The sequence below is a fragment of the Astyanax mexicanus genome, chromosome 15 (assembly GCF_023375975.1).
Source record: "Astyanax mexicanus isolate ESR-SI-001 chromosome 15, AstMex3_surface, whole genome shotgun sequence".
Taxonomy (NCBI): domain Eukaryota; kingdom Metazoa; phylum Chordata; class Actinopteri; order Characiformes; family Acestrorhamphidae; genus Astyanax; species Astyanax mexicanus.
In genome coordinates, this window is record NC_064422.1 from 34,532,126 (window position 1) to 34,557,313 (window position 25,188).

The 25,188-nt window shown below is 38.8% G+C and overlaps 1 protein-coding gene across 9 annotated transcripts in view; it reads left to right on the plus strand.

The window, feature by feature from the left end:
- rbfox3a (RNA binding fox-1 homolog 3a) overlaps positions 1-25,188 on the plus strand; it is a 726,874-nt gene that overhangs the window by 393,773 nt on the left and 307,913 nt on the right. The window lies entirely within an intron of this gene.

The window sequence follows — 25,188 nt, forward strand, 5'->3', positions numbered from 1 at the left end:
GTGATTGGCTGATTGACAGATCATTACATGAATGTGTATGTTATCAGATTGTGGGTATTCTGCAGTATTGTAATTAGATATAATTATTGTACGTCTTAAGGAACATGTTTCAATGTTGAAGGGCCACGTCACTCAACCTCAGATAATTCACACTACATTGCCATGAGCATGCTGACCAGCATTTTATCTCACTCACAAGATAACACCTTACAACTGATACAGGCGTGGGCCTTCCCAAGCTGTCCCCTGAGGTAACACCTGATGACCAGTTTATTAACTCATATCCAGTGACATTCTTTGACAGATTACATCAATACTGTATTATATACTAGCATTTACTAGCATTTTCTTGCTAATTACTTATATTAGCTTATTTAGCATCTGCATTGTAAACATACAGTACACATACTGTATAATCTCACATGCCAAAACTAATTGGGAAGCAGTATAAAAGTTGTTTATGGAGTGTTATCCTGGCAGTGGGAGTGCCCTTAGCCCTAAGTGTATGTTATGAGGTGTTATCTTGTGAGTGAGGCCTAATAGTGGGTGCCAGATGGATGAGGAATGAAGGATGTCTGTTTCTGAAGTTGCGCTTCCATTTAACTAACATTCCTTGACGCAATGGTAATGATGGAGACTGGCTGCATCTGGCCTGACTTGTCCATGCAGACAGATAAGCAACTCAGTGGCTCAGTGTAGGATTGGATGATATCTCTCAGTGCAGTACACATATCAAAATGCTAGAACAACATTATTTAGCTTTCTTAGGACATGGCAAATAAAAAAAGGTAAGGTCACACTCAGTGCTGTCCCATGACATCTGGCATGTCGGTATCTGGCATGTATTAAAGTAAGTGTGCAATACAGGGCTAATGTAAATACTTGAAAGCTGTGGTTCTTAAAGGGGCACTAAAATCTCCTTGATTATTGCTGACTTTACCTCAGCTCAAATTTGAAAAAGGCAAAAAAATGGGAGGGGTAGTTTGGAAGAGGCAGTGAGTGATGTATGGGTTTAGATGCAATGAACTGCCAATCAGCCAATCACAGGGCAGAAGTGCAATGCGTAAACTCAAGCAGATCAAGGCAATCAGCTCCAACATCCACCATTTTTTCCTGTAGGTTTGAGATGAATCCTCCATCTTGATGAGTATACAGTATTAATGAGCGGGCATTGTCCTGTTTAACGCAGCGCCGCTTTCACTAAAGGCCATGATCACAATAGCATTTCCTGCTCGTTTCCCTTCGAGGGGGGAAAAAAGTGCAATGAAACCTCGCCATGATTACGTGTCAGCGTCCTCAAGGAAAACATGCTCGTTAATCGACTTATCACTTAATGAATGAGGCCCATTAATTGATCAGCGGCGATTCGCTCTCTCGCTTCGCTTATTGCTTCTCTTTCCTAAGATGGAGGAGCTCACGCAGGGGTGCAGGCTGAAACCAGCACAAAGCTGTGCGCTCGCTGCTGCGGACTATCGATTTGACCCCCTCCTCCCTTAACCCACTGCCCCCCCCAACCCCCACCAACACACACCCCTCCGGAGGGAGCGAGGAAAGCTGCTGAAATGTTTCTTTCCTCGCTCCCAACGAGCCCTGCGCCCAAAATCTTTTAACGGAAATAAATAAACACATTCATTAATGGAGACTGGTTGCTTTTTTTAGCCAGCTGCCCGTGGGTGGGGGAGCTGGGGCCGGGCCGAGGCGCGATGCAGATGTCTTCAGAGTGGGGGACCGGCTGAACTCTCCTGTGGCCTCTCCTATTAAGGCTCCGTGCTGTTGTTGGAGATGTGAGGTAGCGTTTGCTTAGAGGTGCAAACTGCAAGCACTGACGCCTCACAAGCCCCTCTGACCAAACTACCAAAAGAGCCGTGTGGCTTCGATCAGTTTACTGCTGTAGGTTCGAGGCTCATGTATGTGTGTGTGGATACAATGTCATATTTTGCTAAATACTGTACAGGGCATTATCAGAATACAGCAGGTTTTAATTAAGGTTATTATTACTTTTGACTGTTTATAATATGTATATAAAACCATGAAAACGTGATGTTTTGTTTTATGTTGTGTGGACAGTGACAGGCTGGACAATTTTCGAGAATTTTGTAATATTGTCACGATAAGCTGCATGTCAGGGTGGACTAAGACAGGGTGGGTTATGATAAGGTGGACTATGACTGGGTGGACAGAAAATTGGCATTTGACAAAAACATGGTTGTCCTTGAGTTGGAAATTTTTTGATTGTTTATTATGACTTCTGTTTTTTTTTTTTTTTTTAATGCTGTGCTAACTTACCATGACAAGGTGGATAGCATAATGTGTATCTGTGTAAAACGCAATGGTAATGATGGGGACCGGCTGCATCTGGCCTGACTTGTCCATGCAGACAGATAAGCAACTTTGGCTCAATGTAGTATTGGAGGATATCTCTCAATGCAGTATCTGACATCTGGCATGTCGGTATCTGGCATGTATTAAAGTAAGTGTGCAATACAGGGTTGATGTAAATACTTTTTAAGCTGTGGTTCTTAAAGGGGTACTAAACTCCTTGATTTTAGCTGACTTTACCATCAGCTTAAATTTGACTTCTGTTTTTTTTTTTTTTTTTAAATGCTGTGCTAACTTACCATGAAAAGGTGGATAGCATAATCCTAATCGATAACACTTTAAAATAAGGCTCCTTTATAAAGGGTTTATGAATAGCTTATAAAGCAGATTAGTAATGTTGTTAATTAGGTTAAGCAGTCGCAACACATGAATAAAAAAGGGAAACAGTAGATTTTACCAGATACTTATCTTACTTTCTTTTCCATCAGTCATCAGTCATCATTAACTGATGGAAAAAGAAAAGAAAAATCAATACAGAAGTTATTTAGACTATGAAGGAACACATAAGGAATCATGCAGTAATTTAAAAGTGTTAAACCAACCAAAATACTCTGTGAAGCATTTAGATGTCTCTTATTTGCATTCCTGTTAACTTGCAGTTTCTGAGGCTGGTAACTCTTATGCTCTTCCGTTTTTGGTGCAGTCCTGATGAGTGCCAGTTTCATCATAACGTTTTTATTGGTCTTTGTGACTGCACTTGAGGATACTTTCAAAGTTCTCGAAATGTTTCGGATTGACTGACCATTATTTCTTAAAATATTTTTTTCCTTTACTTTACCACTCAAGCTCTCAAACACATTAAAGGAAACTAACATATAAATCATCATTAACACTTGTTTTTTCACTTGGTTTTATTTATAATTTGGACGACTTTAGTATTAATCTACAATGTTGAATATTTCTAAGTAATGAGAATACACTGAATTTAGGGCGTGTCCAAACTTTTGACTGCTACTGTATATATACTAGTATACACACACACACACACACCCAGTATTGACCCTTATTCTCATTACCCCCAGTTTTCTGCAGACGCTTTCTGAGTTTGAGGGAATGATGATGATGATGATGGCTTGTCTGTCTGATGAAGATACTGGCAGCTCCCCACTTCTGTCTCTTTCTCTCTCTCTCTCTATTTCTCCCTTTCTCTCTCTCCCTCTCTCTCTCTATCTCTCTTTGCACACTGAACTCATCATCAACTTACTTTCTCTTCTCCATTGTTATCTTCAATCTCTTTTTTTCTCTCTCTCTTTCTTACTCTTTCTCTTTCTCCTTCTTTTTCTCTCCTTTTCTTTTTGTGTACTCACCAGCAATTTTCTCTTTTCCATTGTTCTCTTTATTCTCTCTCTGTTTTTTTTCTCTCTCTCTCTTTCTCTTTCACACTCTCTCTCTCTCTCTCTTTCTCTTTCTCTCTCTCTCTCCACCCCAACCCCCCATCAGGTGAGAGTGCAGTGGATTTACAGTGGCTGCCATGCCACCTCGCTTCCATCCATAAACAACCAGCACTCCTGCCTCACGTGCCTCCACATCGTCACGGCAACATCCATCATCGGAACTCTTAAGACAGTCATCCTCTTTCATAAGGAGGCTTCCTCCAGAGCCCTCTCGGACAGCTCGTGTAAATCACGGGAGGGAAACGGGCAGAGAGAGAGAGGGAGAGAGTAAGAAAGAAAGAGAGAGAGAGAGAGAGAGAGAGAAACAATGAAAATAGCTGCTAGCTGAAGGAGAGAAGTGTGTGCCATGCTCTCGTAGCCCCCAGCAGTGATATACAGTGCAGCGCCGAGGTTTTTTACATTTACTACCTGTGCTATGCGGACGGCGGGGAAAGCTGTGATCAAATATGCAGCAATAACACCCTGAGCCATACAGATGCGCAGCTTCTCCGGCGCTGGCAACTCCGCCGCCATTCACAGGCCTTGTAAAGAGAGGAGAAATGAGCTATGGAAAAGTGTGGGGCACTGCAGTGCTGCATCCGGGCCGTGGCGGGTGTCTGCAGATGTAGCCGGCGTTACACGAATTTCCACACATCTTAATCAAAACAGTGCTGCGGTTGCACCGGCCACAGGGGAAGCTGCTGTAGCGCGCGCAGCCTGGCTTTATGGCCCAGCGCACGAACGCCGGGATTCACTCCGCTACGGGATTCACTTTCGTTAGCGCCTGCCATCAGTGTCGTTGCGACTCTCTCAGTCTATCGCAGCTAAAATGATGATTAAAGGGTCCTGCCCTTTAAATAGACAATCCTGTTGACCCAATTTAGAGCTGCGATCAATGCGCCACTCGCCAGATTAATTGAGACGCGTCTGATTGATTATTTTTTTTCTCTCTCTTCCCTTCCCTTTTCTAAAAGCAACCTCCACAAACTGCAGTCCTGCGCGACTGCGGTGAAGGATGGTTTGAGGTGCCTGGAGCAGGAGGCGGAGAGCGGGGAGAGAGTGCCTGCTCCTTCTGTAGCTAATGTGTGCCTCACAGGCCTTCCTCTGCACCACTGTTAACAAGGAGGAATGAGAAGAAGCACGCTGTCTTATTTATGCATTACACAGGTGCCTCGTGGGATCCGCAGTAATACTCGCCGCCTCCAGTGGCTTCGGAAGGGTCAGTTAGGATGTATGAGAAAGAGATTTGTTGCTTTTGAGCTCGTTCAGGTGGTAGATGTGTTGTAAGGACGAGCCAAGCAGTAGGATGCAAATGCAGGGTGTTTTTTATAACAGAATCGTGTGGAAAAAATCTACGTCGAAAAAACAGGCAAGGATCGCAAACCAATAAACAATCAGATTAATAATAACGAATAATAATAATAATAATAACGCTTGAAAAGACACAGTAATGGCAATATCTCGCAGCTTTTGAGTGTTCAAGTCCCAATATATAAAGTCCAGGTGATTGAGGAAATTACCACAGGTGTGAGAGGGGTGGAGTCTTCCTCAGAATTCTGGGGAGGCCGATCTTAAAGGCACAGTCCGTGGTGCAGGTGTGACATGTGTTGAGACTTTGTTGGGTTCGAGTTCAGATTTTGCTTCCACTTTCTTCAATGGACAGAAGGAACGTTTAGACCTGTCAGTAGAAAATTGTACAGTACAGTTTGCTTTTCTAAGTATTTTTGACCACTAAAAAAATCAAGAACTATGAGTAACACAAAAAAGTATGGCTGTCAAAATTAAGCGTCAACACAGCTACATTAACATTTTAAAATCAGTAATGCATTATCCTTTTGTTTACGCAATTAATTACACCACCACGTTTGACCCCAACTATCAAATATACTTATTTTTAATCGAGCTAAACAGCTGATAAGACAGTTTAATCTAATATATTAGCCAGATAATATACTGCTCTGAACAAATGCTGTCTCTGCTGCTTCAGGCTGTTTACACACTAAGAGCTCAGTATGTGCAGCGTTCACTGCTCGCAGCAGCGACACTTCGTTCAATACATCTGTGTTTAAAAGAGCAGCGACAGATGTTCAGTATTCAGCGTGTTAAAGCAGCTGAGCAGCTTCAAACTGTACAGATGTATGCGCTGGAACACAGAATCTTCTCATATATATTTATATTTACTTTCTTGCTTCCTTGCCAGACAGCTCTGACCAATCAGAGCAAAGGAGACAATGTGCTTGCGTGGTTTATTGATGCATATTTTGGTGCATTTAGGTTTATGCCTGTGTGAAACCCAACCAGACAAACAGAGGGAGAAAACGTTCCAAGTAAACAAACATTAAATTATCTGAATCAGAAAAACAACTACAGGTGTGAAAATGCCTCTTTATACTCAGCAAATTATTATTATTATTATTTTTTTTCACATTTTTACTAGTGCTGGCTTTAAGTCTTGGGAATTTGACTCCAACTGAACATAAAAACTGTCATTATTACTTTGCTTTATGCATTTTACAAAATGCATTGAATAATAAAATATATATATATATATATATATATATTTATTTAGTTATTTATTTATGCATTTATTGCTTATTTGTATGTTTGTTTATTCGGAGTGAGAAGGTGTTCTTTTTGTGCAAATATGATTTGTCTGTGCTGTTTGATGGTTTATTTAACTGAGTAAAAAAATATTAAATATTTTTTTTAATTCAGCTCATCATTTTTAAATATATTATTTTTGCTCCTTAGTTTTGCTAGTTCCTATATGTTTTATATGTTTAATTTGTGGATAAAGAAAAATGAAATAAATGAAAACTAAAGCTAGCTTTACTTTAAGAAGTAATAACTTTTGGCAGCAGTATAACTTTTTGTTACATTTTGTCCAACTTCTAAAAAGCTAAATATTTCAGCAGATATCGACGGTAAGAGATATTTTTGAGAGAGTGTGTGTGTGTGTGTGTGTTGTTTTTTGGACATGTTGGTGCAGCTGTGTGTACGCCGGTGTCGAGAAATATGATGTTGGTGATAAAGAATCTGTAGGCTTGCACAGCGCTGTTGTACCTAATGCAGGTGCCTAAAGCGACCGGTTCCCCACGGACCCAGCAGCCGCTTTCTGTTGTGGTAAATGCCTCATCAATAAAACCATATGTTTCACCTTTGAGATCAATCACTCTCTCACCTAGAGCTCCACTGATGAGCGCTTAGTCTTGCTAATGATGGAGGGTTGATCCAAGATCTTATTACACCCCAGGCTTCAGTGCCCTTTTACTCCACAACATTCAATAGTATAGATCAAACAGTATAGTACCACTCGGGCTCTGGGTACACAGAGGTGTCTTTTACCACAAATGGATGGTGATATTTGATATGATACACAATGGAAGTGTTCGATGATGACTAACAAATGCACACATGCTGCAGGAGCAGTCTCTCACTGATGGGTTTGAAATGACTTTGAGTCGTCATACCCTTACACAGATTTGTTTTGCAATTGACGTTGTGTCTGTGTGTGTTTAAAGACCTCATTTCCTTATTTTTTCTTCTTTAAATATATCATTTTTAACTTGTATTTTTTTTTATCAAGCCCTATCTTTACAGGATTAGTTTCACATGGGGTCCTGCGGTAATTTTTTATTTTATGTGGGAGTCCTCTGTGATTTTATTCCTGTCCGGAACGATAATGTATGTGTTTTTCTCAGACGTTGTCTGAGAAAATTTTCCTACTGTTTTTCGCTGAAGTCCGTAGTCCTCCAGTAATTCTAGTCCCAACCAGACTCACATCTCTGAGTTTAATAAAATAGCTTTTTGTCCACTGCCATGCACCATAATTACACTTTCAGCTTGCATTTCCACAGAGATCCATGTCAAAAAAAAAACAATAATGAGTGGAAATGGAGGGGCTACTGAACGCGATATCACGTGATCGAGAAAGCCAAAAAAAAAGAAAACTCGCTGGTCCTCCTGTTTTTTCAGTTGCAGTCCGGACGCAAAAGTTTTATCACTGAGTAGAAGTGTGAAATATTTTTTTTGAAACTAATCCCCTCTAGATCCGGATAGCCTGGTCCTTACAATTAATAAAGCTCACAGAAACCCAACTGTACAAAATGTTTAGTAAACCTCAACCTAAACTTAACCTTCTACACACATTAGCCTAAACCTAAACTTAAGTCTTAAACTAACTTTAAACTTAACCATAGTAGAATGTAAAGTCCACGCATGGAGAATTGCAGCATGAACATTGTTGTAGAGACATTGTTTTTTCAATTCTTTTTCAAGAACATGGCATTAGACAGGAGCTGTAATGTGAATAGTACAGTGTGTTGTGCAAATGTTATAAATAGTTAAATGTTATAAATTAGTAAATACATTCCAGCTTTATGAGATGATTGAATATATTTGAGATATTGAACTGTTTGGGCCCTTTTAAAATTGGGCATTAGCTTTCCTCTTTATGTCTTCATTCCAAGTTTTATTTGGAGGTGTGTTTTGGATGATACACCCAAACAAAAGCTAGAAGCAAGCCTACTGTCAGATCCAGCCTTTTTACAGATGATTTGACATTCATATTAAGGAATTTATTTTTTTTTAATCCATTCTTCCATCCACCTGTGCAGTACTAGCCAAGGCCACTTTTTAAAACAACACAACCCCAGAACATGTCAGATCTGCCCTCATGCTTCACAGCTGGTTAGGTGTTTACAAACGTTTGATTAAAAAGCTTTATTTTAACTTAATCCATCCACAGTGTATGTTCTGTAGTGCACCTGAGGTGTTTAACTTGGTGGTGAGGTCACAGATCAGGTTTCTTTCTTATGACTCTTGCATTATGTTCCTACTTGTTTTAGCTAATCTGCACAGTAGAATAGTGCACCACCTTATAGTATTGGCTATACTTTAATGCAGGTTCTTGGAAACCATATTCAGGTTTTGATTTGTCTTACCAGCTTATATTTTTAACACTTTGTATTTTCACATTTCTTCACATTCATATTTTACCTACAGTCCTTGAAAATGTTTTTTTTTTTTTTTTTTTACATAAGATTCTGCAATTTTGTTTGAGACATAAAAGCACATAAACAAAAATACAAATCTCAGACAAACAAGTAAAATAAAAAAAATAAGTATGTAAAATTTTAGTATATTTAAATTTTAAATTAATTATGTTGCTAAAACTTAAATATATATATATATATTTTTTTTTCTGTAGTAGTAGTCCAGATTCTGTATAGAATAAATGTTATAATACTTTTATTACATAAAATATTTTTATTACATTAAGTTAAATATATGTATTGCTTCTAAAAGGCTGGTTTGCAAAGATGCTTGGACTGTCTGTTCAGCCTCTAATAGAGAAGAACATCCCAACATTTTACTAATATTTAATTATTGCTCCGTTTTCCAAGGACGAAGTGAAGGAAACTGTATGGATTGGAGCTGATGACTGTTAACTGTACAAAGCTGCTCATTTGTTTTTATTAGTGGCTCTTTGTCTGGCTGCTCCCCCCCAGCCCTCCACCTTTTAGTACTTCTCCAGCGCTCCTCTCTAAAGGTAGCGTGGAGTCTGAGTGACAGAGCCGGCCCTCAAAGCCGTGCAGTTTTTAATTAACAACATGTCCCCCGGTGGCCTCTGGTCCCGGGCACAGGTAAGGCCAGCCTCGGCTCGGTTCAGGCCCCTCGGAGGGCGGGCTGCATTGACAGTAGTGGTCCGATTAAAAGTCACGGGGTTGACAGTTGCGGCACTTGTGGCATTTTTTAAGCCCTCCTTCTCCCTGGTGAAAGGTCAGGGAAGACAGTGTTCCGGAGAAAGTACACAGATATATTATAATCCAGCGACTTTACTCTGCAGTTAGCTGAATATATTAAATCTTCTGTGTTGGAATCTGAAATTGAGGTGGAATTCATTTGAAAAAGTTTTTTTTTTTTTTTTTTTTTATTGAGCTATCTGTACCAAAAACTGCATATACAAAAATGTGCATCCAAAAAAATTTTTATATCATTAAAAAGTTACTTTATTTCAGTAATTCAGTTCAACTCATATATTACATAGATGTATTACACACAGAGTGATCTATTTTAAGCGTTTAATTATTTCATTGTTGATGATTTTGCTTTAGAGCCAATTAAAAATTCCAAAAGTTAGCATCTCAGAAAATGTGAATATTAAATTATATATTATATTAGATTTGGTACTTTTGGTAGATTCAGCAGTGTGCCAAGTCCTGCTGGAAAATGAAATTCACATCTCCATAAAAGTTGTCAGCAATGGGAAACATAAAGTAACTATTCATGATATATATTTTTAAGGTATTTTATTATTGACTCAGATGCTACATCCTATTAATTATTGTTTTATTTAGTTTTATCATTGATTTAAAAGATGTGTTTTTTACACAGTAATTTGATCTATACACCGTGTTCCAATTTTTTATGTTAATTATTAAGTGAATTTTTTTTTTTTCATATTTCTAAAGGTAAATGCAAATGACAGTAAGTATAATTTCTGACCTGACCCTTCTAATGATAACAGTAGTTTTTTTTTTTATATAAAAAAATAAAATGCACCGTTTCTCATTATTAAGCAGGCCACAGGTTTCAAGCAATATGGGAAAGAAAAATAATCTCTCTGCTGCTGAAAAGCATGAAATAGTGCAGCGCCTTGAACAAGGTATGAAACATTAGATATTTCACAAAAACTGAAGCATTATCATCATACTGTGAAAAGGTTTATGGCTGATTCAGAGCACAGACAGGTTTGTGCAGATAAAGGCAAAATGAGGAAGGTTTCTGACAGACAAATTCATCAGATTATTAAGTGAGCAGAAGTTAAAATGTTATTGCAAAGCAGCAAACAGGTATTTGACACTGCTGCTGCCTCTGGAGTCTTTCGAACCTCGAAGTGCTTAAATCTATTATTTGGCCACCTCTAACCAGAGCTCACTAGCAGCAATTGTTGCCATGGGCCCAGACATACATGATGCCTCATTTTTTAAACAGTCTTGTTTACTGATGAGTGTCGTGCAACACTGGATGGTACAGATGGATGGAGTAGTGGATGGCCATCATGTCTCAACAAGGCTGTGATGTCAGCAAGGATGAGGGCGGAGTCATAGGGATAGTGCTAGTAGCTCCTTTAGGGCATTGCAAATATGGCCGCCAAGTGAACATATTTGATAGGTGTGGCCTGCAAGCATGAAACATCTGGCCCCTGAGGTTGTTTGAACTATAATGAACGATAATGACAAAAATATATATAATGTTTCTCTGGCGAGCTTTTGTTTACATTCCTCCCCTGTCTCTTACCCTGTCGCGCTTCTCGTGACATTTTACTTTTCGCTCGTTCTCGTTTTTTTTTAGCTCGTTCTTGGGCTCCCTACTCCTTATAAGGGTTTTTTTTACGGCCCTGACCTTGGTGACCGTTTGAGGACCGGTGTGTTTATTTATTTATTTTTTTTCCCTTTCTTCTTGGGTTTATCTGCTTTGAGATTAGGGCTACAACAATAAGTCAATAAGACAATATTGATTAAATACATTTGTAGACTACAAATTTCATTGTCGACAAATCGTTAATTTGTAACAGTATCGCATTACACACAAAGTACTGGGGACAGAAGAAACTTGGTCTGTGTCTCCAAAAGTGCCCAAACACAACAGATTACATATTTATTCACTAAATATCAGTACTCTCCACGTTTAAACAACATGTGGACATTTAAATGAATGCCTTTTAAATCTCATGTTTAGCTGTTTTTCTGTTATTTTTAGAGATGGAGGACATGGCAGAAATAACCGTTGACTAATCAACTAATCAAAAAAGTTCTGCAGTTGGGTTCAACAACCCTCTGGGCTGGAGAGCTATTAGACTGTAGGCCTCCATCCCATTACACTTCATTTTCCAAAACAGATTTTTTTTATTTTGTGGCCCACCTCAAAATGGCCCACAGCCAAACTTGATTGCCGACCCCTGCAGTATTGTGTGTTGTGTTTAATCAACTTAATCTGAAGTCAGATTTTAGCAAAGTTAAGGACATTTCCAGCCAGTACAACTTTGGCTTTAATCGAGGCCTGAAATAGAATTGCAATTGAACATATTTCCTGTAGAAGCCGAGATGCCTTTCAGAAATTCAGAGTTGGGCTGAGTAAAGCAGAAGATGGTACATTTACGGGCAACATTAGGAGTGGTTTGTTTGGCTGGAGGGAACAACACCTTGAGTTGTCAGATCACATGCAGTCCCAGGTGGGAGAAGAACAAGCACTTGTCGCGTGTGGGGTCTGCTGCTGCCTAATCACCTGGTTCGAGTGCTGGCCTTGCGTGTGAGGGTGTGTGTGTGTGTGTGTGTGTTTGGGAAGTTTAGCTGAGGCTCAGGAGTTAATGAGGGCTGCTCGGGATGCGTGTGTCCGGCGCGGGGCGAGGATGGTGGCGTCAGCGTTTTGGGCCCGGCTGGCCGGGGGGCGGCTGCAGGTGGGCAGCGTGCAGCGGGCCGCTCTCTCTGATTTATGGAGGTGTCAGCTCGTCTGGCCGTGGGTTGAACCCACAAATCTCAGCACCTTTAAATCATTGCAGTGCGGAGCCCGGGGGGAGGGCAGGGTGGGGTAGGAGGTGTAGGGGAGGCAGGGGTGGGGGTGAGAGAGAGGGGGGCTGAGGGGAAGTGGACACGGGCCTGAGTGCTGACATCTATCGAGCGCCAAGCGGAGAATGTACATAAATTCATGTACATACACACACACACATATACACGAACACACACAGATACACAAGCTCATACACACACATCCAACCGCAACGAGCACACATGCGATGATCCAGACAACGCCGCCCCTCTCTTTTATCAATCCATCTACATCATCCCTCGCTCAGTGTCTGTCGTTCAGCGGGAGGCGTCATGCATCACCTGCTGTCCGAGCGGCCTGATCACTCGCGTTTTCTGCTGACAGCTCTCTCCCGCTTTGATGAAGGAGATGGTTTTTTGTCAATCGTCAGATCCTGGAAGGGATACATTAGGTTTTGAGCATGTAAACTTGCTTGTTGTTCAGGATTGATTCGTCTCCGAGCGGCCCGTATCCAAACAAATGATCATTGCATCGATGAGGACACTGGACCACAATTGGATCACATGAAACATGACTGGGCGATAGGTTCAATAGTAGATTAATCCCTTCGGTTCGGTTATTTGATTCGTGCTTTATGTGGGAAAAGTTTGAATTAAAAAAGTATAGCAGACTGAAGACTGCAGCGCTGAAGTTTGGCCGGGGATTTTTTGTCATGGTCTGTGAACTCTCCGCAGAACGAGGCAGAGGTTAATGGGAATTTGTCAAGTGTAGCATAAGTCATGTTATTTTCAGCGAGCGCGGTAAAGAACAATATGCATTCACTTTAAATCCGCTCTAAGAAAATACATATAGTGTGTTCTGTTTTTCTCATTAAAAAAGCCTTTGTTTAAGTCTGTGTACCACGGCGTTCAAAGCTCTGCCTAATTTCATAAAAGCGAGAAATTCTTTTGCTACATTTTGTGTGTTTTTTGAACAAGATAATTAGCAGTGTGTGATATAAGAGTGAAGTTTTAGGTGTAAAGGTCTAGCTCAAGGATCATCACTGCCTAAAATATGTTAGATGACGAGTGAAGTTCTCGCCATTTAAGATTTTTCCTTAATTTACACAGATATCCTCATTTATTTGGATTAATCCACCATCTGTGGCTTCAAACAGTCAACTATTTTTACTACCAGTATTACTGACCATATCATTTAGGTACACTACATCAGCAAAAGTGTTGGGACATCTGATCATTCATAATTTCTTCTGAAATAAAGAGTATTAAAATATTTTTTGTCTAATTTTGTTGGAATCACTGTCTCTGATGTCCAGGGAATTCTTCCTACTAGATTTAGAGCACTACTGTGAGGAGTCAAAATATTGCTGGATGATTATCACCCACCAATATCACCACAGCTCAATACTGGGTGAGAAACTTTGAGCAGCTCTAAACATGGTTCATTTTTATCTGCTCCAAAGAGTCCTATTCTATTGGCAATACTTCTCTGCACTTCTCTGACTTGAAAAACTGAGCAGGTGTATTTGTGCAAATGTGTCCTCAATGGATGGAACAAGAATAAGAGGTAAAAAGTCCTACTACAGATTTATTTATTTATTTATTTATTTATTTATTCATGTATTCGCTCGTTTGTAGGTTTGCTTTTATTGGCCAAATCCACGAATATGCATGAACCTGATTTCTGACACCTCGTCCTGGCTCTCACTTATAAAGCTGTCACATTTATATACGTGACACGTTATAAGGTTTAATAACTGTGTTGCATATATAAATATATAAATATATATATATATATATATGTACGTGTGATGCGCCTGTGTGATGACTCTCGCGGGGCTTCTGCTATCATATTTATCTCTGCATCACGCTGAAACCTCTCCGCGTGATTAAGAGCACTCGGATTGTGCGATCGTACCTGAGGCACGCTTTAGTTTATTGCGTGTTTATAGTCTACTTATCATGGGGTGCTAGCTTTTTTTTTTCCCCCTTAGTAAAAAATTATGATTTTTTTTTTCCTTGAAATAATAAAGATTCACTGTTTAGCAAAGCACGTGTGTGAAGCGTGCAGATCTGAAGATCCATGCAGAGACATCTTCTTCCTTTATTCATGGAAGTCAATATACACTGAATCTACAAGACATGATCAGGGCAGAGTGTAAATTCTCCCTCATGGCTCGGTCGGCTCGTACGTGTTTATTTACCCAGGCGCGCGTTCGGGTGTTCGGGAAAATCACATGGAGGACTTTTTTTTTTTTTTTTTTTCGTCCCTCATTAACATAAAACACATGAGCTCTGTATGTGCATGTACAAGTGCATGTATTATTCATGGCTACACTGCGTAAACCTATGTGTGCAGTATTAATGGGAAAAAAGTCACTCTAAATATAGGCTTGATTTCCCAAATGGAAACGGTAGGTGAGAGTCGGACGCCGAGCCGCCTGCATCCCTCGATTGCCGTGTAATTTAATTGTGGGCTGATTAAATGTAAAAATGTGGGCAGAGCCCGGCGTGCCTATGTAATGAATTCAGTCAACCCTTCTACTTCTCCTTCATCTCAAAAAATAAATAAATAAACAAGTAAAATAAAAATCTCTTGTGTAGATTGTGAGGTATTATCTTGTGAGTGAAGTTGAAGACTGGCCAATGTTTTCATGCCAAGGTAATGTGAGTAACCAGAGCTTGAGAGAGGCCTGATAGAGGGGGTCCCAGATTAATAGGACACTCAAGACAGAACAATGCAATAGAACCTTAGTGACCGTACTTGTGTTGGGCACAGATGTATGTATAGCTTAGTGGCTTGCCAAGGCCAGGTATTGAACCTTAAACCTTGATATCACTAGCCTGGTGCTCTCACCACTGAGCCACCCTTCTTATTCCAAAATAACGTGGCAATTAAAATTCCTTGATTCACAGTGTCCTACTGTAATGTACTAGGAACACATCACAATAAGGATTTATTGTGTGATGATTGTGTCAGGTGGAATCTGGCAACAATTTTCTATGCAAATAGACAAGCAGCTCATTCAATGCAAAAGCCCTATACTCATATACACATACAGTACCAGTCAAATGCTTGGACAAACCTTCTTATTTAATGTTTTTATTTTAGTTTTTTATCCTACATTGTAATTATTATTGAAGTCATCCAGACTATAAAGGAACACATAAGGAATCATGTAGTAAAAAGTAATAAGTGTTAAGTAAAGAAAAATACTCAGTGAAGGATTTAGGTGACCCTTATCTGGTTCAGGTTCTGTTAACTTGCGGTTTCTGAGGCTGGTAACTCTGATGAACATCTTGCTCTTACTTTCCTGGGGCAGTCCTGATGAGAGCCAGTTTCATCATAACATTTTTGATGGTCTTTGCGACTGCACTTGAGGATACTTTTAAAGTTCTTAAAATGTTTTGTTATCGACTGACCTTTATTTTTTCAAGTATTTTTTTTTCTTTATTTAGTTAAGTAGTGTTTGCCATAACATGGATTAGAACATTACTTCAATAGGGCTATTCACTGTATACCAACTTTACAATTGATGCTCTCAAACACATTAAGAGACAAGAAATTTAAGGAATAAATTAACTGTGGTGACTGTATCTCATAATGCTGACTGAGAAACGTGTCATCTAAGCAAAAGGTGCCTACTCTGAAGAAAATATGAAATTGATTTTTGTTTACTAAATAATTTAATGTTTTCTTTTGTAGTTTGGATGATTTTAGTATTATTCTACAATGCAGAACCTGAATTTAAGGTGTGACCAAACTTTTGACTGGTACTGTACACTACAGGGCAGTGCAGCATTTATTTTTTTAATTTTTTTGCTTCAACGGGATGCGAAATGCTAAAATGTAGAAATGCATGCAGAGCCCAGCGTGCCTATTTAATGAATTCATTCACACCCACCACAAAAAAAAAAAAAAAATCATGGTTGAACAGGGCAAAGATAAAGTGCCAAGATGAAGAAGCACCTGCCCCTGACATGACCCGCCTGTACCATCACTGTAGAAGAAGAAACGAGAAACTGCAGCGTCATCAGATACTGCAACTCAAATGCAGTTTACTTTTGTTCTCCAAGTTTTACGCCCTCTAAAAAATATGTATTTTTAATTGTTTTCCAAAATACATAAATAACGGAATGAATAAGTAATGCTTCACTCTCATATGAGCCTTAATTTAGATAAAGTGCACAGCGTGTCACTTCATCACCGGATATCTGCTTCTGTTTGTGCAGAATTAACGGCTCCATTTGAACACTGTTGTAATGAGTTTCAACATGAGTAAGACTAATGTAACACTTACCTTTAAATTTGTTTTCCATTAAAGAATTAGAAGTTTGCAATCAGACTGAATTAGCTCTAGACATGCAGCCGTGTCAGGCAGATAACCGTGAGGTGTAATTGTAGAATTTGTTCATACTTTAAATGCCCAAAATGTCGGGCTAATTTAACACTAAAAAATAATTGCAGGCCCGTATGATAACGTAATTGCTTATCTTGCACGTTCAATGGCACGGTGCTGGCACTCCAAATCGCTGTGTGTCAGATCCATTCATTAAATGCCCCTGCACTTCTCCTAATGCGTAGTTTTCCCAACGAGCTGAGCACTTTGTTCCTCACAGTGGCACTGCTGCCTAAACCAGACTCGGCATCTGGGGCCGATGCTTCTGACGGCTTTAAATGAATCAAATCTGAAGCATTCATACGCTGCGTTGCTGAGATTTTCCCCCAGTCATTAAGATATTTGTGGTTGAAGAACCTTGAGACGGTTCAACTGTGAATGACTGTGAATAAACTGCTCGTTTGAATTTGTGAATGCAGATCATAACAGCTGCTCTGAGAATTTTAGACACATGTTATAACACATTTTTGGTGAAGGTGCTATCACAGCTGGGTAGTTAATAAAAAATAAAAAATTAACTTGACTTAATCTTGCCTATATAATTTAGGAAATAAAGCAAACAAACAGGAAAGCTGCTTATATTGGCTTATTTTTCTAATTTTCTAATTGTATATGTTTATGTAAAAGATAAAATGGCATTTATAATCTAATGAATTTGCTCAATCCAGTCTGCAACATTAAAAGGAACGTATTATAGGTCTACAGGCTATGCAAAACATTTTATTTATGATTTTTAAAAGTTCTTTGCACAAAATAACCCTCAAAAAAAAGAGGTCTCACCAGCTTTCTATTCTCATCCTTCTTCCTATTCTTGTTTTAGTGCCTTTCAGAATGAGACATTTAAGGGCTCTTTCACTTTTTATGCAAATGAGTACTAATATAAATGCAAAACACAAACAAGCTAGTTCATGCCTGTTATAGAAGCACAAAACTCTTTATTTAAAATGATTTACCTCTCCTTCATCTGCTGACTTGTCACAGAGAGTAGGTATAGATCCCTCCCTCAGATGATGCGCGGTCCCTGTAATACCAGCAAATCGAAATGGAGATTTTTCAACTGATCTGGTGGGTGGGGTTCTGGTGGGGGTTGACGAGTGAGGGGTAGTTCCAGGGTGGTTCTATGCATATTTGCTTATTATGACATTAGAAAAAGGAACCATCCAAACAGCACATAGAATCTGTAGATGATTTCTTACACTAAAGTGTTTCAGCTAATTCACAGAAAATGGATGGATTTATTTTATTTTTTTCATGCTTGGTTTTATATTGCAGAGATTAGCTTGTATTAGATACTTATAAAATCCCTTTTTTTTGATGACCATAAACAAATTAAATTGAACTGCACTTCTGAGGTAAATTTGTGATGAGAATAGCACTGTTGAGGTACAAATGTGACTAGAATTGCAGTGCTGACGTATTTATTTGATTAAAATAGCAATGCTGATGTAAATGTATTTTAATGATTAAAATAGCGGTACGAAAATGAAATGAGATGAATACAAAAGCACTGCAGCACTACTAACTAAGTACAGCACTAAGTACATTTTATATTAGAATAAGACTAACATTTTTTTAGCTGATTCACAGAAAACGGGTGGATGGATTATATTTTTATTTATATGACAGAGATTAGCTTGTATCAGGTGCTAAAAAAAAAATCACTTTTTTTATTAATGACCCAATAGAAATTACATTTAATTACCAAAAACCTTTGGTATAAGGAATCTTTCAGGCATATTTTATTAGATTAGATATTGGTTGTTTTTAATCTGATCCAGATCTGATTCTTTGTTTTCACCACTTTGCAGCATTAAGTCACATTAGCATTAACATTATTCACAGCTTTTAGCAGTGAGGAGTGTTCTCAGAAGGTAACAGAGTATTTTACAGTCTGCACTGTGGCTCAGTTTTGCTGTGAATTATAAAAACTTAATATGTACTGTATGGTTCTAGTAATTGGACTTTTATTTGCTTTGAAACCACAGACAGGCGAGAGAAAATACTTATTTTATGTTTTTTAATGCAACAAGCACTGACACCAACAAATACATTGAATCCATTACAGGCTACATCATTAAATGCACTAAAAACAGTACAGGGTGAACACAGGAACAGAGTGAAATCACGAGTCTGAGCTCAGACACATGTGGAATGGACATGGCTCCAACCTTTTCTGTTCCTGAGGACGGCTGATCTTTTAAGACAGTCAATCTACACAAGGCACCTGGTCCTGATGACTTACCCAGTCGTGTCTTCAGATCATGTGCTGAACAGCTAGCAGGGGTTTTCTGTGACATCTTTAACCTTTACCCATCTTTAAGTATGTCTGTGATTCCCGCGTGCTTCGAGAGAAGCACTGATGTTCCAGTTCCCAAGAAACCCTGCTATCACCTGCCTAAATGATTTCCACCCTGTTGCACTGACATCAAAAGCCATGAACTGCTTCAAGTGGCTGGTCAACGCTGATATCTGGTCCTCCTTACTGCCCACCAGGGACCCCCGCCTATTTGCAGACCACTCAAACAGATCTCCGGACAGCACCACTGCCCTGTCAGTGCACACTGCCCTTCCTCACTTGGACAAGAAAAGCACATATGTGAGAATACTGATCACAGACCAAAGCTCAGCATTCAACACAATCATCCCTGCCAGAGTCGTCTCAAAGCTCAAAGACTTAGGTCTAAACACCCATCTCTTCTATTGGATTCTGGACTTTCTGACAGGCAGACTCCAGGTAGTTAAAAACTGGAAACAGCTTTACCTTCATGCTGACTCTGAGCACAAGGACTCCCCAGTTAGTAGTTGTGTGGTTAGTAGAGGTGGGCTAAATATTTGGCAACCAGAAATATTTGTCTGAAAGCACTCTGTGTGTTTGGTCAAATAAATAAAAAGACAGAGAAATAAGAAATACTACAGATACAATAAAATATTAGTGTTTTTTTTTTCTAGGATTTCTTTTTTAAGCAGTGCTACATTTCACTCCTTTGTTTGTTTTCTAAAAGACTGTCTGCCTTTCATACAATTTGAATAACACTAAATATATTATTTAAATAGCACTGCTGAGAAAAGTATGTCACTAGAATTGCACTTCTGAGGTAAATTTGTGAAAATAATCGCACTGCTGAGGTACAAATGTGACTAGAATAGCAGTGCTGATGTATTTATTTGATTATTTGATTTTGGGGTAAATGTATGATTAAAATAGCAATAATAATGTAAATATATTATAATTATAAAAGCACTAAAGCACTACTGAAGTACATTTTATATTAGAATAACACAATAAAAGGGACATTTATAATTCAAATAGCAATGTTGAGCTAAACTTATGTTTAAAATAGCACTGCTGAAGTAAATGTATGGCTAGAATGGCACTGCTGAAGTAAATCTATGTTTAGAATAGGACTGTTGAGGTAAATGTTTGATTAGAATAGCAATGCTGAGGTAAATGTATGATTAGAATAGCACAACTGAGATAAACGTGTGACTAGGTGTGAGGTGATTAGAATAGCACTGCTGAGGTAAATGTATGATTAGAATAGCACAACTGAGATAAATGTGTGACTAGATGTTAGGTGATTAGAATAGCACTGCTTAGGTAAATGTATGAATAGAAGAGCACAGCTGAGATAAATGTGTGACTAGGTGATAGGTGATTAAAATGGCACTGCTGAGGTAAATGTATGATTAGAATAGCACAACAGAGGTAAATGTGTGACTAGATGTTAGGTGATTAGAACTTTACTGTTAAGGTAAAAGTATGATTAGAATAGCACAACTGAGGTTAACGTGTGACTAGGTGTTAGGTGATTAGAATAGCACTGCTTAGGTAAATGTATGATTAGAATAGCACAACTGAGGTAAATGTGTGACTAGGTGTTAGGTGATTAGAATAGCACTGCTGAGGTAAATGTATGATTAGAATAGCACAACAGAGGTAAATGTGTGACTAGGTGTTAGGTGATTAGAATAGCACTGCTGAGGTAAATGTATGACTAGAATAGCACAGCTGAGGTAAATGTGTGACTAGGAGTGAGGTGATTAGAATAGCACTGCTGAGGTAAATGTATGATTAGAATAGCACAGCTGAGGTAAATGTGTGACTAGGTGTGAGGTGATTAGAATGCACTGCTGAGGTAAATGTATGATTAGAATAGCACAGCTGAGGTAAATGTGTGACTAGGTGTGAGGTATAGTACATAGAATAGTACAGATGAGGCAGCACTTAGCATCTCTAGCTCTACATCCACAGCTGAGACAAGATCAGCGCTGTCTCTGAATGGTGTGATGACAGAAATACCTGTCAATAAAAGTCTGAACTTCAGTAAAACGAAGAAAATGATTGTAGACCACCTGACGCTTCTACAGGGTTGGTGGTCTCTCTCTCTCCTATTCGTCAATAGAACTGAAGTGTAAAGGTGTATACACCTCACTGATGACCTCGCCTGGTCCTTCCTCACAGACACAGCCGTGAGATCTGTCCATCAGCAGCTTCTTCTTTCTGCGAAAGCTCAAGAAGTTAGGTCTGTCTCTGCGAATCCTCTCCAACTTCTACTGATAGACCACAGAGAGCCCTCTCGCTGGCTGCATCACTGTCAGAGTGGTGAGGACAGCTCAGAGTGGTGAGGACAGCAGAATCCATCACTGGCTGCAAACTTCCCGCCTTACAGGACATCTCTCCATCATGATGCCTGAGGAACATCCAGAAAATCCACAAAATCAGGTCACCCGGCGCACAGCCTGTTTACCATATTTCTATCTTAAAGGTACCACAGGTGTCCAGTGTGGGATGAACAGTCTAAAGATTTGTTTCTACCCACAGGCTATCTATCATGCTACTGAAAAAGTCATGAAGCTGCGACTTTATCCCGAGTATTTCCATCACTCTGTTCACTTTATTCACTCTGTTCACTCTATTCTAATATTGATGCTATAGAAACCTGTCAATAAAGCTATATTATGCTTTTATTAATAGCCTTTTTTAACCCTTAGAACCCTACGAACGGATCTTTCCATCCAAAATCACACCTTGTGTTTTCAGCTTAATTACTCTTTCTAAAAATAGCAGAGACTGTAAAAAAAAGATGGACGTCGTGTCCAGGGCCGCTGCTAAGGTTTTGGAGGCCCTAAGCATAACTGGTCAGGGAGGCCCCCCCCCCCCCCCCCCCCCCCAAAAAAAAAAAAAAAAAAAAAAAAAAACACACACACACACACAAACACAAAAGGTTTACGCAAAATTTTACTATTTATTAAAATTACACATGTAACTGTGAATATTTACAACGTTATAAGTAAGGCCAATAACAGTGAAGAACAGCACAAGAGTACTATTTATAATGTATAAATAATAAATGAAACGATGCATGTCTATTTTAAGCAGTGGACACGTCATTTACACAAGCCAGCCTTAAAGGTTATGAAATTATCGTTTATATTCGTGGTGTATTTATATCAGCCTGTCAAAATCTATAGAGCTGTCTGATCCTGCTGTCATACAGACCATTTGGATAGTGCACTGACGGCATTAGTCAATAGGTAGGCTACTCTGTTTATTAATTTTTTATTATTATTATTATTAGTCACTAAAAATCTTCAAACTACACTACTACTATTTGCAAACGTGCCACGTGCCTTGCAATACCCAGATTAGTTTCTAGTTAAGCGTTTAAAGCTACCAAATCAGCAAAGCCAACGTAACTAGCTCAGGCAACACCACTGAACATGAAGTAATCAAAACTATTTAAACCTTTATCATCGAAGTTACTCACCAGAAAGGGATGCATGGGCCTCATCTTTCTGCTTCTTTTTCTTCTTCTCAGCTCCAGACTCAAACCGTCGCTTCATAGTTGAATTACCATTTAGTAGCAACTTCGCGCGGTGAACTTGTCTCCTGCCAAACTCAAGTAGCGTTGCTACTTTAGTTAGGACTAAGGTTGCCAGATAAGTTACGATTTTTCATCCTATTTGTTTATTTTATTTTAAGTTTTTAACTTACACAAATATTGCACTGGACAAGTTTTTGTATAGAATGGCCACATACACTTTAAAAATGGTTAAACATGCGCAAGATTTAGCGCCTCCATGCATTTTTTGATTATTTATTTGACTGGAAAATGTCACATCTGGCAACAACCAACAGAGCAAACCGAGCCGTGCCATTTCAGGCAATAGGGGTGGGGGCATTATATTATGCACAAAAATAATAACGTGCCGCTTTTAAGTAGTAGAGTAGGTGCCCCATGCAATGTTTAAAGACAAAAAAGATGAGCGTATCATAAATAATTCACATTGGGTTTTAAATTTAATAATGTCATAATTTCAACACATTTCATTCTCAGTCAATTTGGCTCCCTGCAACTGCAAAATGGTTGAGGCCTAACGCTGGCTGCGTTGTCTGCGTATGCAGAGCGGCGGCCCTGGTCGTGTCTCCGTTCCCATTCATTCAGTGAAAATGAAGGCAAAATCTTCCTCCATGTTGGCGATCCTGAAACCTGAGTCTGTGCAGTAGAGAGCAGAGGAGGGAGAAAGACTGTGGAGAGCAGCCTACTCATTTAAATAACCCCGCCCCTGAGGGCTGCCTCGAGGTCACAGGCTGCAGAGCGGAGCGGAGCGGAGCTGACAGTCTGTTATTGGTCCCGCCCATAACCAGCCCTTTTACAATAACCACACCTTTTTTAAATAGGGCTGAATAACGTTTTAAAAACGAATTCTGTGGGGATATAAAAATTTAACAATATAAGCAGAGGTTACACTGGCTGTTGCATTTAAATATTGGAGGTAGAATTACAGTATATTGGAAAAAAAACATGATTGAAAGTTTTTTGCCACTGTTTTGCCATTGAAACCTATGGGGATGGGTGGGGTTACACAGCTTTCTGAAACCGAACAGCAGGGGGCGCCCGACCTGTGGTGGCTTCACTTTTGAGAGACGATGCTCTGTCCAGCTATATACAGTGTATGAAAAATAGTGATGACATCCCAGTGAGGTAAAGCATCTACAAGAAACCCATTGAGAAAACACCTAAAAAATAAGATCTCCTTCCCCAACCAATAATATTTACCTTTAGTGCTTCATATTTATACATATTTTATACATATTTATACGATGTTTCAAACCAAATAATATCAGTAAATGCACTTTACTCTATGCAATTAGTGTTTTGTAATCTACTAATTCTGAACTACATTCTACTATTTAGTTTAATTGATATTTTGCCTAAATCTATTAGTAAAAAAAATAGACTTATAATAGGCAACAAAAAGGTCAATCGCGTAAGCATTTTTTTATAAGTAAGATTTTATTAAATAAGCTAATATTTTACTTAATTACTACGGAATTTAAAAAAGAATGAAATAAGGCAATACTCAGACTAACAAGACTATGACTTTTTGTGCTTATTTTGAATTTAAATTGATCTTAACAGATATAAAATAAGATTTGCTTTATCTGTTTTAAATGAGATGATTTCTCTTGTTAAGATGTAGTTTTTTGTTTTTTTTGCAGTGCATGCAGTCAGTATGTAACATTTCTTATTTTTTTGTTATAGTAGATTCCATTTGTATTATATACTGTCTATCAAATAGGTGCACTGTATCTCCGTTGAGTTTGAGAGCAGAAATGTAACACATGTAATATTTTCATAATCAAAGGTATGACAGTGTCTCTACAAAAATAGAGGCGGTCTATAAAAAAAAAAAGAAAAGGTAAAGGTGGGCCTGTACCATTCTGTATTTTTTCAATTCCTCCATCCTGATGCTATCATCTCTATTTGCTCACTCCGCATTTACATAGATATTACATTTCAACAGATTGCTCAAAATTCAAAGGTTTTCTTTTGGGGGCTCTTCTGCTGCTGAAGTAGTGACCAGGGAGTGTGAGCTATTGCTTATGCGGCGTTGATGCAACACAGAGTCCGGGCCTAGGCTGGGACTGGAACGGTTCTAAAGCCTCTTCATCCTGCAGCCATAATAACAGTGAGAGATTCTGCATTAAGGCCCTCAACTGGCTTGACTAAATGGAGTAGAGTGCAATTAGTTTTCCGAGTACTTATCTCATTAAAGTAAATGAATTATTGATTTAACAACACTCATGCTTTCAGTTGGTGGTGTGCTGCTATTATGACTCTTTTCTGTTGTTTAAAAGGGCAGTGCCCATCTTTCGGTCAACACATGTCGCTCAATCACCACAAAAAAAAAAAAACAACAACAAAAAAACCACCCTGCTGGATTGGGACTGATCTTTGTGTCATTAGTGGAAGGTGGAAGCACTTAATGATTGGTTTATGGAGGCAGTAGGGTTTCATTGGTTTCATTGCTTTAGCCATTTTGGTGGGAAAACCTTGTTTAGATACATTGTAAAGGATCTTTGCTGAAAAAAAAAAAAAAAAAAAAAAAAAAAAATATATATATAAATATATATATATATATATATATATATATATATATATATATAGGGAAAATGCAAGTCTATAGGGAAATGCTTTATTA